Genomic DNA, 15,341 nt, shown 5'->3' with positions numbered 1-15,341 from the left:
TACAACTCTGTACAACATCAATTCACCTCCCAAGTTTAGACAAGAATAGCAATGAAAATAATTGTTTACCTGAAGCGCTGGAACTGCTTGACCTGTGGCAGCAGCCTGAAGTACAGAGTCAGGTGTTGTTGCCAGCCATAGCTTTCCACCAGCACCGTACCATCCTCCAGTCCAACCAGCTATGGGATGTTGACCCGTCACAGTGCTGTCCTTCACAACACCAGCAATCTCAGACAAAGTGTTCACTCTGGTCTTTCTGAAGCTCCGCTTGATGAGGCTGAAGCACCAGTCGCAGGCAAACTTGGTGTGTTTTGATGACTGTATGACTGGTGGATTAGAGTCAGGCGTATTCTACTGATTGATGCTGAAAGACAAATTCCAGATAAATATTTTAGCCTTATAATAGATGCAAAATGGCATTCTGAGATACCACTACACAGTTCATACAGGGAATGTTAGCTACTGTAGCTAGCCAGCCATCTAACATCAGCTGGCTAGGTAACAGCAAGCTTTAACTAGCAATACAAACCGATTGTCATAGCTAGCTAAAGTTAACCAATAGGTTCAATGTAGCTAGCTAACATTAGGCTATAACTAGCAATGCGGAATGGCATTCTGAGAACTACACTAACGTTACACAAGTTAATGTTAGCTAGCCACTTAACCTCAGCTGACGTTAGCTAGCTAACAGCAAGCTTTAAGTTGGGGTCTTTTGTTTAGACGTCACATTAACTAGCTAAAATGTGAACTATAATCCCAATCCATAGAGTAACATTACTAGCAATAAAAAAACAATTGTCATAGCAAGCTAAAGTTAACAATGAACCTAACGTTATTTGGTTAGCAAGCCAGCCATCGAACTCCAGCTGTCTAGCTAACAGCAAGCTTTAGCTTGCAATGAAAATGTTAACAAAATTAGAAACGTATAAATGTCTGAATCCGTAGCTAGATTCTTACCTGTATACATGGATGAAAGCTTCATGGCAGACTACAACCCCTGTGTTTCTGTTTAGTTTAGCTTGTTTAGCCGGTTGTGTTTCCCGGTTTCAAAACGTGTTATTTTCAGAGAGTTAGCATTGCATGGCACGATCGTCATCCAGAAATGTGTCCATCACAACTTTTTCCCACTGACCTTTGTCGATAGCATATGATAAATTCAGGGCAGCAATGTTATTGAGAGCAGTAGCAACATATTTGCAGTTCTCCATGGTTAAAGTTATATATTTCGAAAACTGCATTACGAGCTGCTCATTTTATAGACAGATGCAACACTGCAGACCAATCCACATTCATCTCTCGGCATGTCCAGCCCACTCCTTATCTCAGCCAATCATGGCTAGCGGGAAGGTTGCTGTCTTTCTGTGGCTAAACCAACTAGGTTCGTAATTTAACAATTTTATTCGTATTTAGAGATGACATAAAAGTTTGATATTAAAAAAGGCACATGAAAGTTCACATGTTCCAGAAGGCATTTTATGGCTGGCGCTCGCATTGCCTTTGTTTTCCTTAGAAATAATAACTTTGGACATGTCTATTCCTATCAAAGTGCATGCCTTATTTTCTGTATATCGTGTTGTTTCTACTGTAGCATAACCAAATATATGCATGTATGGAGCATAATATATTTCGTTTTAAGTACTGGTGAAAAAAAAATCATGCGTTCCAATTCTTGCATAGTGGACGTGTATAAAATACTTTGACAGTTGAACTAACCCTAAGCTGTTCGCCAGCTACACGTGGAACCATGTTTGTTGACATTATACCATGCATTCTGGGTGTCACATAAACATCTCAGACCAAAGATGTTATAACAAATTCAGGTGAAGGGATGGTTCACTCATCTTTGAATGAAGGGAAGTGAATGATTGTAGACACACCCCCTTCAACATGCATACTGCAAACAGACGAAACTCATCATGTCTCATCTTTAGTTGACACGAAAAAAAGAGGAAAAAAAACACATGGCTGCGTGCAAACACCTCCGTGAAATTTTAGATTTTTACATTATTTTGATCAATGGTGAGCTCACCCGTGATTGTAAATAGTAATTGCTATTAGCCAATTCATATTATGGTTTGTCAGCCGAAAGTTAACACAAGCGGTCATATTTGGCTAAGTCAATCTTTCCTCAGATAACGCTAAGAATAATGTAGCATACATTTTCCGGTTTGGATGATTGCGTTATGCGGACACGGCTTCTGTGGATGTTTCAACATTGCATCCAAAAATAATAACTGGTCACATTTAGGACATTACGTTTTAAAAATCAGTGTGGCCAGCTCAAACGCTGACTGTTGCGTCAATCGAAACAATGTTCTAAATATGCGCTCTAATCACACCGGTTTGAGCGTACGCTGCAGGGACCACTGTATAATGAACACACCAGTGTTGGTACATTAACGACATTGCTAACCTTAAATTAAGCCCAAAAAGCAAATTGTTTTATGAATGTTTACAATATTAGATGTCGACCGATTAAATCGGCATGGCCGATTTAGGGCCGATTTCAAGTTCTCTTAATCGGAAATCAGCATTTTTGGACGCCGATTACATTGCACTCCACGAGGAGACTGCGTGGCAGGCTGACCACTGGTTACGCAAGTGCAGCAATGAGCAAAGGTAAGTAGCTAGCTAGCATTAAACTTTACTTATAAAAAAAACAATCTTAACATAATCACTAGTTACTACACATGGTTGATGATATTACTAGTTTAACTAGCTTGTCCTGCGTTGCAAATAATCAATGTGGTGCCAGTTAATTTAATCATCGAATCACAGCCTACTTGAACTTCACCAAACAGGTGATGATAAAAGCGCAATCTCGAAAAAAGCGCAATCATTGCACCAATGTACTTAACCATAAACATCAATGCCTTTCTTAAAATCAATACACAAGTATATATTTTTAAACCTGCATATTTAGTAAAAGAAATTCATGTTAGCAGGCAATATTAACTAGGGAAATTGAGTCACTTCTCTTGCGTTCTGTGTACGCAGAGTCAGGATATATGCAGCAGTTTGGGCCGCCAGGCTCATTGAACTGTCCGAAAACTATTTCTTCCTAACATAGACCATAATCAATAGTAATTAATTATGACATAACATTGAAGGTTGTGCAATGTAATAGCAATATTTAGAGTTATGGATGCCACCTGTTCGATAAAATACAGAACGTTTCCGTATTTCACTGAAAGAATAAACGTTTTGTTTTCTAAATGAGTTTCCGGATTTGACCATATTAATGACCTAATGCTCGTATTTCTGTGTGTTTATTGTATTATAATTAAGTCTATGATTCGATAGAGCAGTCTGACTGAGCAGTGGTAGGCAGCAGCAGGCTCGTAAGCATTCATTCAAACAGCACTTTCCTGCGTTTCCCAGCATCTACTCGCAATGCTTGAAGCACAGCGCTGTTTATGACTTCAAGCCTATCAACTCCCGAGATTAGGCTGGCAATACTATAGCGCCTATTAGAACATCCAATATTCAAAGGTATATGAAATACAAATGGTATAGAGAAATAGTCCTATAATAACTACAACCTAAAACTTCTTAACTGGGAATATTGAAGACTCATGTTAAAAAGGAACCATCAGCTTCCATATGTTCTCATGTACTGAGCAAGGAACTTAAACGTTAGATTTTGTACATGGCACATATTGCACTTTTACTTTCTTCTCCAACACTGTTTTTGCATTATTTAAACCAAATTGAACATGATTCATTATTTATTTGAGACTAAATTGATTTTATTCATGTATTAAAATAAGTGTTCATTCAGTATTGTTGTAATTGACATTATAAAAAAATAATAATAAATAATTAAATCGGTAACGGCGTTGAAAAATCATAATCTGTCAACATCTAGCGACAATAACAAGCTATTTAGAAATGCATAGTCTATCCTTGTATGTAGCAATGTCAGAGAATTTAATACAATTTTAGACAAAGCCTTTTAATTAAAAATAGGCATTTATGTTCTCAAATTAGTCTCGCAAGTAAATCGAATACTAACGTCCGTTTGGATATGCGAATAACTGTGCCCATCCCTACTTCAACAGCGTCGAACAAGAAAGTCTACGATGAGTTATGCTTTTTCTGTTGATGAAATGGGTTAAAGCACTTTAGATGATAATATTTATGAATAATCCTGCAGATTTAACCTTCAAAGTTAGTAGACTGTCAGAAGCTGGACTGCATTCCTTTACTATCAAAATGAGTAAAGGCGGAAGACAGTCAATTACGCCAAATTATCTTTTAACTCGTTTTGCATCAGCCTACTATTGTATATGGCTCTCAGACAATATGGAACATGCTGGAAGTTGAGACCTATAAGGTTTCATTAACTTCTTATGGATGGTGGCAGTATTGAGTAGCTTGGATGACTGACCCAGAGTAAACTGCCTGCTACTCATGCCCAGAAACTAAGATATGCATATTATTAGTAGATTTGGATAGAAAACACTCAGAAGTTTCTAAACTGTTTGAATGATGTCTGTGAGTATAACAGAACTCATATGGCAGGCAAAAACCTGAGAAAAAATCCAAACAGGAAGTGGTTTGTAGTTTTCAAGCGATTGCCTATCCAAACTACAGTGTCTGTGGGGTCATTTTGCACTTCCTAAGGCTTCCACTAGATGTTAAGTCTTTAGAACCTTGTTTGAGGCTTCTACTGTGAAGTGGGGATGAATAAGAGCTCCTGGAGTCAGATGACTGCCTGCAGGGCATGAGCCTCAGCCATGCGCGCTCACGTGAGAGGTAGCTTTGCATTTCTGAAGACAAAGGATTACCGGTTCATGGTAAATGTATGATGAAGGATCTCAGCCTCCTATTACAGTGTGCTGTATAACGGCTCCTGATATTCTTATCTGGACACCGGTCTAGACTGGAGCAGAATGAATATATCGCATTATGCAGCAGAGCTAAGGTTTGACATTTCAGGGCGGATAGGGATAGCAACGAGCCAGTGGATTCCAGGAAAGGGAAGTTCAGTGCAATGCCATGTCAGCCTGTTCAGATTACTGGCTAAATCCACTGCCAATATACATAGGGCAGGCTGAACAAGCAATGCCTAGCCCCACTATTCTGGGGAGAGAAAGCCGTCTTTAATGTATGTAGACAGGGTTTGTGAGGCAGAGTCTAGTATGCTCTCTATTCCCTGTGTCTAGCTACCAGCTCCATGGAGTTGGAGCACCAGTACATTGGGCCAAAACACCATGTTTCCTGCGACAGTAACGTGCCACAGAGATCAGATTAATATCCACACAATCTGATGTAGTGCCTCTGGAACAGCCACTCAATGATTAATATTCACAATCTGGATGTAGTGCCTCTGCAACAGCCACACAATTAGCTGGTTTAGTCTTTCTGGAAGCAGGGGGTACTGGTTGGCATGGTGTCACGACTGCTTGTTCTGGCAAATGAACTGGATTACTGATCTAGGCAGTCACAATGCAGCTACCCAATACAATCCCTCTGGACTGGAGGTAAGAGAAGCAGTAACGCAAGTGTACCATGCTTTCAAACACAATGTCACGTGGTGGGACTGGGACAGATGGAGCTGCAATTTTGCTTTAAAAGCTGCAATATGCAACTTTTTGGGCGTCCTGACCAAATTCACATAGAAGTGTGTGTTATAGATCTTTAATTATCATTGAAAGCAACTATAAGAAGCACAAAATCTATTGCCATTTCTATGCTTCCCGTTAAGTCTAGTTTGAGTCTTACTTTCAGTTTTGTAAACCAAATTAAAAAAACAGCTGGAAAATATATTTCACAGGGGTTTATATGGTGCAATGACTCCACACCAGGGGTGTCCAACCCTGTTCCTGGAGAACTACCTTCCTGTTGGTTTTTGATCCAACCACAGTTGTAACTAACCCGGTTCAGCTTATCAACCAGCTAATTATTAAAAATCAGGTGTGCAAGACTAGGGTTGGAGTGAAAACCTACAGGAATGTAGATCTCCAGGAACCGGGCTCTACACTACACTTGCTTTTTTAGTCAAACTGAAATTAGGTGAACTATTAGAATTTTAGCAACCAGGAAATGGCAGAGCAATTTCTGCATAGAGCATCTAACTAGCAAAGCTCCGCCAGTGCCATGTAAAGTGCAACAAGTGTTGGTCCCATGTCTCATGAACTGAAATAAACAATCCCAGAAATGTTCCATATGCCCAAAAATAGTATTCCTCTCAAATTTTGTGCAAAAATTTGTCAAGATAATCCATCCCCCTGACAGGTGTGACATATCAAGAAGCTGATTAAAACAGCATGATCATTATACAGGTGCCCCTTGTGCTGGGGACAAGAGGCCACTAAAAAATGTGCAGTTGTAACACAATGCCACAGATGTCAAGATTTGATGGAGCGTGCAATTGGCATGCTGACAGCAGCAATGTCCACCAGAGCTGTTGCCAGATCATTTCTCTACCGTAAGCCTCCTCCAATGTCATTTTTTAAAATTAGGCAGTACGTCTAACCGGCCTCACAACCACGTGTAACCACACCAGCCCAGGACCTCCACATCCAGCTTCTTGATCTGCGGGATCTTCTGAGACCAGCCACCTGGCCAGCTGATGAAACTGAAGAATGTTTGTCTGTAATAAAGCCCTTGTGTGGGCAACGAAAAATAATTGATTGGCTGGACCTTGCTCCCCAGTGCGTAAGCCAGTCTCCCAATTTCAATTGACTGATTTCCTTGTGATCAGCCATAACACACAGCAAAGCTGAATGTAATACCTTTACTGACCAAATGACTGATACTTGCAAAACAGAGATTGTACAGCTTTTAAAAAAAGGAGTACTCGCCCCAGTCATCATTCACTTTGGAAAGGTTTTGACAAACTGACTACTTGGAAAGGTAGCATGCTATAATGGTGCCACATTGAAAGTCACTGAGCTCTTCAGTACGGGCCATTCTACTTCCAATGTTGGTCTACGGAGAGTGCATGGGCGTGTGCTCGATTTTATACACAGATCAGCAACAGCTGGGGCTGAAATAGCCAAATCCATTAATTTGAAGGGGTGTTCACATACTTTTGGCCATGCATCTCAGTGCTAGAGGCGTCACAATAGACCGGATGTGATGCAGCCTGCATTCAAACCAGGGACTGCACCATATTTGCCAGTTCTTGGTGTGAGACATTACCCCACTCTTCCACCAAGGTACCTGCAAGTGCCCGGACATTTCGGGGGGGAATGGCCCTAGGTCTCACCCTACAAGCCAACAGGTCCCAGACGTGCTCAATGGAATTGAGATCCGGGCTAGTCGCTGGCCATGGCAGAACACTGACATTCCTGTCTTGCAGGAAATCACGCACAGAACGAGCAGTATGGCTGGTGGCATTGTCATGCTGGAGGGTCATGTCAGGATGAGCCTGCAGGAAGGGTACCACATGAGGAAGGATGTCTTCCCTGTAACGCACAGCATTGAGATTGCCTGCAATGACAACAATCTCAGTCTGATGATGCGGTGATACACCATGACGGATCCTCCATCTCCAAATCGATCCCGCTCCAGAGTACAGGTCTCGGTGTAACACTCATTCCTTCGACGATAAACGCAAATCCGACCATCACCCCTGGTGAGACAAAACCTCGACTCGTCAGTGAAGAGCACTTTTTGCCAGTCCTGTCTGGTCCAGCGATGGTGGGTTTGTGCCCATAGGTGACGTTGCTTCCGGTGAGGACCTGCCTTAAAACAGGCCTACAAGCCCCCAGTCCAGCCTCTCTCAGCCTATTGCGAACAGTCTGAGCACTGATAGAGGGCTTGTGCGTTCCTGTACCGCAGGTGTGATGTTCAGATGTACCGATCCTGTGCAGGTGTTGTTACACATGGTCTGCCACTGCGAGGACGATCAGCTGTCCATCCTGTCTCCCTGTCTTAGGCGTCTCACAGTACGGACATTGCAATTTATTGCCCTGGCCACATCTGCAGTTCTTATGCCTCCTTGCAGCATGCCTAAGGCACATTCACAGATGAGCAGGGACCCTGGGCATCTTTCTGTTGGTGTTTTTCAGAGTCAGTAGAAAGGCCTCTTTAGTGGCCTAAGTTTTCAGAACTGTGACCTTAATTGCCTATAAGGTGTCTTAGCGACCGTTCCATAGGTGCATGTTCATTAATTGTTTGTTTATGGTTCATTGAACAAGCATGGGAAACAGTGTCTAAACCCCTTACAATGAAGATCTGTGAATTTATTTGGATTTTTACAAATTATCTTTGAAAGACAGGGTCCTGAAAAATACAAAAAATAAAGCGAATTGGATAGAAAATGTGCATTTTACCAATCTCTTGAATCTTCAACATAGAAATGCTACAAAAAAATAATTTACAGAATCGTTACAAATAAGTCATCCATGATTCAACAAATTATATTTTGAAAGAGGAAGCAAAATATTTGAAGCATGTTTTCTTTGTCTCGTTCGCCACTTAACAAAGCTAACTAAGGATTTCTTTCAAAATAATAAACAACGTCAAATTAACACCATTTACAGAAAGACCTGTGTGAAGGCCAACTTACAGGAGGAACTTGAGGCAATTAAATATTTTCAGTCTGAAAAAAAAAGGGCTTGATGGTATACCAGTAGCAGTATAGCAGACCTTTGATGTACTCAAAGATCTATTATTACCATGTTTAATTACTCCTATGAAAATGGTAGACCTTTCAGGTATTCAACAAGGTCTGATTTCATTACTACTGAAACAGGATGCAGGTGGTAAGTAAAAATCAAGTCCACTTTTTATTTATTTATTTATTTATTTATTTATTTATTTATATATATATATATATATATAATTATTTTTAAAGAAACACTTCAATGTTGTGATGCGAAAATCCTGCAAAATGCATAGCACAGAATAAAAAAAGATTGATCAGGATGAACAATATCTGATAGACAGGTTTGTTTTACATGGATGATATATTGGAGATAATATACGACAATTACTTCAAATAATGGAACATTATGAAACAAAGATACCATAGTCTTCATTGCAGATTTCGAAAAGGCGTTTGATAAAGTACGACTAGAATTTATTAAAAAAATGCCTGGATTACTTTAATTTCAGTGAATCTCATAACTTTAACCAATTGTATGTACAGCAAGTGTAAAATAGTAAATAAATTGTTACTTAAAGTATTTTAAGAGGAGTAAAACAAGGCTGTCAGTTGTCTCCATATCTATTATGGCCATCAAAATGCTAGTTATTAAAATTAAGTGCAACAAGAACATCAAGGTGTTAGAAATCTAAGGTTAAAAACAAAAGTTCTTAAGTCTGCAATCTGGGTCTCTGCACAGTCTCATTGAATATCTTGATCACTTTTCTAACCTCTCTGGACTAAAACCTAATTATGACAAGTGTCACATATTACAGTGCCTTCGGAATGTATTCAGACCCCTTTAATTTTTCCACATTTGTGACCTGTGTGGTGGCTAATTTCTCCACATTACCAAATGAGGAGTTACAAACACACCAGTCTGAGTTAAAACAACATCTTTAATACTTAATTAAGATACTTTTGCAAAAGTACTTGACCTTCAATAATGCACTCTCTCGAATGAACAAGGTGATTACCCAATGGCTACATGGATCTTTTATAGCAACGATACACCCCCTTCAACGTACATTGACAAACCACAGATACTTAGTAACAGTTCAAAGGTTAAGTTTTGTATGACAGATATCCATAAAACACAGACAGTAAATGCTATGTCAACAGGATTAATGGTATAGCCCAGTATCTGGTCTCCTTAGAACTGTCCCTCCCTGGTACGGTATTGAACAGAACTATTTCATCCAATGGCATATATCAATTGTCAACTCTAGATACTCCCATCTCAAGCAAACCCCCTCTTGACCCTACTCCTGGACAGGCTCACTGGAGGGAGTGAGCCTCTAGGCCATATAATATCCCAGGATAAGTGTGAGATCTAAGAGAGGACATACAAGGGTCCATTTACTGCCATAATCCTCCCCACAATAAAGAAAAGGAGAGAGTGACTTGCTCACAGACATTGTGGAGAGAAGTCATTGGTTCCCCATTAATCACGCATCCCTTCACATGGTTTAAGAAATAGTTAAAGACACATTCCCATGACGACAAGTCTGACCTCTCCCCTCTCTGGGCCCCAAGTGTCTGAGCCCCAGCTAAGGTAGACGTGCAACTGAAAAGACACCAGAGTCCAATGGACACTTTCTAATGACAAGTACCTCAAATAAGCATATTATACTAATAAAAAACATCTTAATTATCTATGTTACCCAATTAATTCCACGACACCTGTTTCAGGAAACTAGGCGTATGTTGCCGGTCACTACTTCACAGGAGAGCCGTTTGAATGTAAATGTTTTTATTATTTTTTTTTTATCAAAATGCGTTTTTTGGCAGAAATGACCTCTGGAACATGTGAACTTTCATGTGACTTAATAACAAACTTGTATGCCATCTGTAAATATGAATAAAATAATGAGCCTAGTTGGTTAAGCCACAGAAAAAGCAAGGAACCTTCCCGCTAGCCATGATTGGCTGAGATAATGAGTTGGCTTGACACGGCAAGAGATGATTTTGGATTGTTCTGCCATATAGCACGCTTCTGTCTAGTTGAGCTGGTCAGTATGTGTAGGTAATCCAGTCTAACACGGCATTTTTAATGTATCACATAGTAATAGTAAAACTTAAAAAAAAGACTCCACTTATGCTAGTATCCATTTCAATATGTCACTGCAACAAGTGTTTCAGAGCACTCTCATCCAAGCGTGCCAGAGCGCAGAATAACTGAATTTACAAACGCTCAACACCCGTGCAATATGGCCAGGGACAGTAAATGTTGGCAAAAAAATATAAAAAAATAAATAAAACGCAATTGTTGCCAGGAGCAGTTACAGTCACCAACGCTCTGGAAAACATGAAAACAGCCTAACCAGCACTGCTAGGGTGAGTAAAGATGGTCAGAGTTAGGGTGGGGGCTAAAGCTTAAGATGATTATGGCATTGCACACGGGTGACTTGACACGAGCCAAGCAAGCTGTACAAACAAAACAGAAACAACCCAGGACGTCTTATTTAATGAAGGGGTTGCAGTCTGCCGTGAAACGTTCATCCATGTATACGGGTAAGAGTGTAGCTACAGTTGCAAACATACGTTTCTAATTTTGTCAAAAGTTGTTTTCATTGAAAGATAAAGCTTACTATTAGCTAACTGATGTTAGATGGCTGGCTTGCTAGCTAACATTACGTGTATGATCTGTGTGTAGTGATCTCAAAATGCAATTTCGCAGTGGTAGTTATAGCCTAATCTTAGCTAGCTAACAACTTTAGCTAGCTATGACAGTTTGTAGTGCTAGTACTCAATGGATTTGGATTATAGTGCATTGTTTAGCTAGCTACATGTCTAAACAAAAGACCAATTTAAAGCTTACTGTTAGCTAGCTGACGACACATCAAGTTAGCCGTAGTCAGTCACACACACACACACACACACACACACACACCTGGTTATATATCCTACCAACGGGACATCAAAAACTGTAATATCCTATGTTTCACGGAATCGTGGCTGAACGACGACATGGATATTCAGCTAGCGGGATATACGCTACACCGGCAAGATAGAACAGCACACTCCAGTAAGACGATGGGGGGCGGTCTGTGCATATTTGTAAACAACAGCTGGTGCACGAAATCTAAGGAAGTCTCGAGATTTTGCTCGCCTGAAGTAGAGTATATTGCGATAAATTGCAGGCCACACTACTTGTCTAGAGAGTTCTCAGCTATACTTTGTGGCTGTTTATTTACCACCACAGACAGATGCTGGCACTAAGACCGCACTCAGTCAGCTGTATAAGGAAATAAGCAAACAGGAAACCACTCACCCAGAGGCGGCCCTCCTAGTGTCCGGAGACTTTAATGCAGGGAAACTTCAATCAGTTCTAACAAATTTCCATCAACATGTTAAATGTGCAACCAGAGGGGAAAAAAAAAAAATTCTAGATCACCTGTACTCCACACAGACGTGTACAAAGCCTCCCTTGCCCTCCATTTGGTAAATCCGATCACAACTCTTACTTACAAGCAAAAATTTAAGCAGGAAGCACCAGCGACTCGGTCTATAAAAAAAATGGTCAGATGAAGCAGATGCTAAACCACAGGACTATTTTGCTATCACAGACTGGAACATGTTCTGGCATTCTTCCGATTCCACTGAGGAGAACACCACATCAGTCACGGGCTATATCAATAAGTGCATCGAGGACGTCGTCCCCACAGTGACTGTATGTACATACCCCAACCAGAAGCCATGGATTACAGGCAACATGAGCTAAAGGGTAGAGCTGCCGCTTCAAGGAGCGGGACTCTAACCCGGATGCCCTGCGACGAACCATCAAACAGGCATAGCGTCAATACAGGGCTAAGATTGAATCATACTACACCGGCTCCGACGCTCGTCTTATGTGGTAGGGCTTGCAAACTATTACAAACTACAAAGGGAAGCACAGCCACGAGCTGCCCAGTGACACGAGCTAAATCACTTCTATGCTCGCTTCGAGGCAAGCAACACTGTGGCATGCATGAGAGCATCAGATGTTCCGGACGACTGTGATCACGCTCTCCGTAGCCGACGTGAGTAAGACCTTTAAACAGGTCAACATTCACAAGGCTGCAGAGCCAGATGGATTACCAGGACGTGTGCTCCGGGCATGTGCTGACTAACTGGCAGGTGTCTTCAATAACATTTTCAACATGTCCATCATTGAGTCTAATACCAACATGTTGCAAGCAGACCAAGAACAAAGGCAACCTGCCTAAATGACTACAGACCCGTAGCACTCACGTCCGTGGCCATGAAGTGCTTTGAAAGGTTGGTAATGGCTCACAACACCATTATCCCAGAAACCCTAGACCCACTACAATTTGCATACTGCCCAAACAGATCATGCAATCTCTATTGCACTCCACACTGCCCTTTCCCACCTGGACAAAAGGAACACCTGTGAGAGAATGCTATTCATTGACTACAGCTCAGCGTTCAACACCATATTACCCTCAAAGCTCATCACTAAGCTAAGGATCCTGGGTCTAAACACATCCCTCTGCAACTGGATCCTGGACTTCCTTACGGGCCGCCCCCAGGTGGTGAGGGTAGGTAGTAACACATCTGCCACCCTGATCCTCAACACGGGAGCTTCGCAGGGGTGCGTGCTCAGTCCCCTCCTGTACTCCCTGTTCACCCACAACTGCATGGCCAGGCACGACTCCAACACAACAGGCCTGATCAACGACGAGACAGCCTATAGGGAGGAGGTCAGAGACCTGGCCGGGTGGTGCCAGAATAACAACCTATCCCTCAACGTAACCAAGACTAAGGAGATGATTGTGGACTACAGGAAAAGGAGGACCGAGCACACCCCCATTCTCATCAACGGGGCTATAGTGGAGCAGGTTGAGAGCTTCAAGTTCCTTGATGTCCACAACAAACTAGAATGGTCCAAACAGACCAAGACAGTCGTGAAGAGGGCACGGACAAAGCCTATTTCCCCTCAGGAAACTAAAAAGTTTTGGCATGGGTCCTGAGATCCTCAAAAGGTTCTACAGCTGCAACATCGAGAGCATCCTGACTGGTTGCATCACTGCCTGGTACGGCAATTGCTCGGCCTCTGACCGCAAGGCACAACAAAGGGTAGTGCGTACCTGGATGGACCTCTACACCAAGCGGTGTTAGAGGAAGGCCCTAAAAATTGTCAAAGACCCTAGCCACCCCAGTCATAGACTGTTCTCTCTACTACCACATGGCAAGCGGTACCAGAGTGCCAAGTCTAGGACAAAAAGGCTTCAACAGTTTTTACCCCCAAGCCATAAGACTCCTGAACAGGTAATCAAATGGCTACCTGGACTATTTGCATTGTGAGCCCCCCCCCGCAACATAGTCACTATACACTCATGTACATAATACCTCAATTGGGCAGAACAAACACTGCTTCTGCACATTGGCTAACCCGGGCTATCTGCATTGTGTCACACCAAACCTTCTTTTATACTACTACTACTACATATATGCATAGTCACTTTAACCATATCTACATACTACTTCAGTCAGCCTGACTAACCGGTGTCTGTACGTAGCCTTGCTACTGTATATAGCCTGTCTTTTTTTACCTACCTATTGTTCACCTAATACCTTTTTTTGCACTATTGGTTAGAGCCTGTAAGTAAGCATTTCACTGTAAAGTCTACACCTGTTGTATTCGGCGCACGTGACAAATAAACTTTGATTTATAATAATCCTGGGAAATATTTGTATCTGGAATTTTTCAGCATCAGTAGAACACACCTGACTCTCCACCAGTCATACAGTATAAGGAGAATGGTCTGATGCCTCCTATCAAAAAGAGAGCTGGCCCAAGCAAACACAGGTTACACCTGAAGCATGAGGACTTGCAGCGAGTGGTGAACTTCAACTATGCAGAGGATAATGCAATAGTATTACCAGGACATAAACACTTTAGTAGTAGAAAGCTGCTACCATGCCATGAGACAGAAGCAGCAGTGTGGTGTCTCTACAAGGAATCGATGACAACTATTGCTATGTAAAGCATAAAAATATTTTGATTATTTAATTGACCACCAACATGATTGGCACTTTGTCTGAGACTGCTGGTGTTGTGAAGGACAGCACTGTGACACAGGTCCACATCCCACAGCTGGTTGGACTGGAGGATGGTACGGTGCTGGTGGAAAGCAATGGCTGACAACACCTGACTCCGTACTTCAGGCCGTTGCCACAGATCAAGCAGTTCCAGCACTTCAGGTGAATATAATTTTCATTGCATTGTATGAGGATATTCTTATCTAAACTTGGGAGGTGAATTAATGCTGTGCAAGTTTGTAATGTTGTTATTTCCTGTTTTACAGCTTCGATGCTCTGGAACCAAGGAGCGCTCGGACTCAGTCGGGACCAGATGTCAGCTGCGCAACGCTGACATCCTTCCTCCCATTGATGATCTGCATGTACAAGCGCCACCTTGTCAGGACACAGCTAGACAAATGTAGCTTTTTGAGAAGATCAGAGAGTTTTGCGACGAAGATGCTATGGACATCACATGCCCTGCACCGAAGTCAAGGGCAAGACAGGAACAGGCTCTCTGAATATAGATTCCCTTATTCATGCTTGGTTCAAACGGACCAGTCATCAGCACTATCTGCAGTGCCTATATTCAAATGACTCTCTCCTAACACACACACACACACACACACACACACACACACACACACACACACACACACACACACACACACACACACACACACACACACACACACACGTTGCTGCTACTACCATTTCA

The 15,341-nt window shown here is 41.8% G+C and overlaps 1 protein-coding gene across 6 annotated transcripts in view; it reads right to left on the bottom strand.

Annotated features, from left to right (window-relative positions):
* LOC106573625 (kelch-like protein 25) overlaps positions 1–15,341 on the bottom strand; it is a 56,168-nt gene that overhangs the window by 25,820 nt on the left and 15,007 nt on the right. For 2 of the 6 annotated variants that reach the window (XR_001321387.2, XR_001321388.2), the window contains exon 3: positions 70–364. The exons of the other annotated variants lie outside the window; for them this stretch is intronic. The gene's annotated coding sequence lies outside the window, so the exon portion shown is untranslated. The remainder of the gene's footprint in view (positions 1–69; positions 365–15,341) is intronic. 6 annotated transcript variants of the gene reach the window in all.

Source organism: Salmo salar, chromosome ssa16, assembly GCF_905237065.1.
Source record: "Salmo salar chromosome ssa16, Ssal_v3.1, whole genome shotgun sequence".
Taxonomy (NCBI): Eukaryota; Metazoa; Chordata; class Actinopteri; order Salmoniformes; family Salmonidae; genus Salmo; species Salmo salar.
This window is presented reverse-complemented; position numbering and strand designations above follow the sequence as displayed.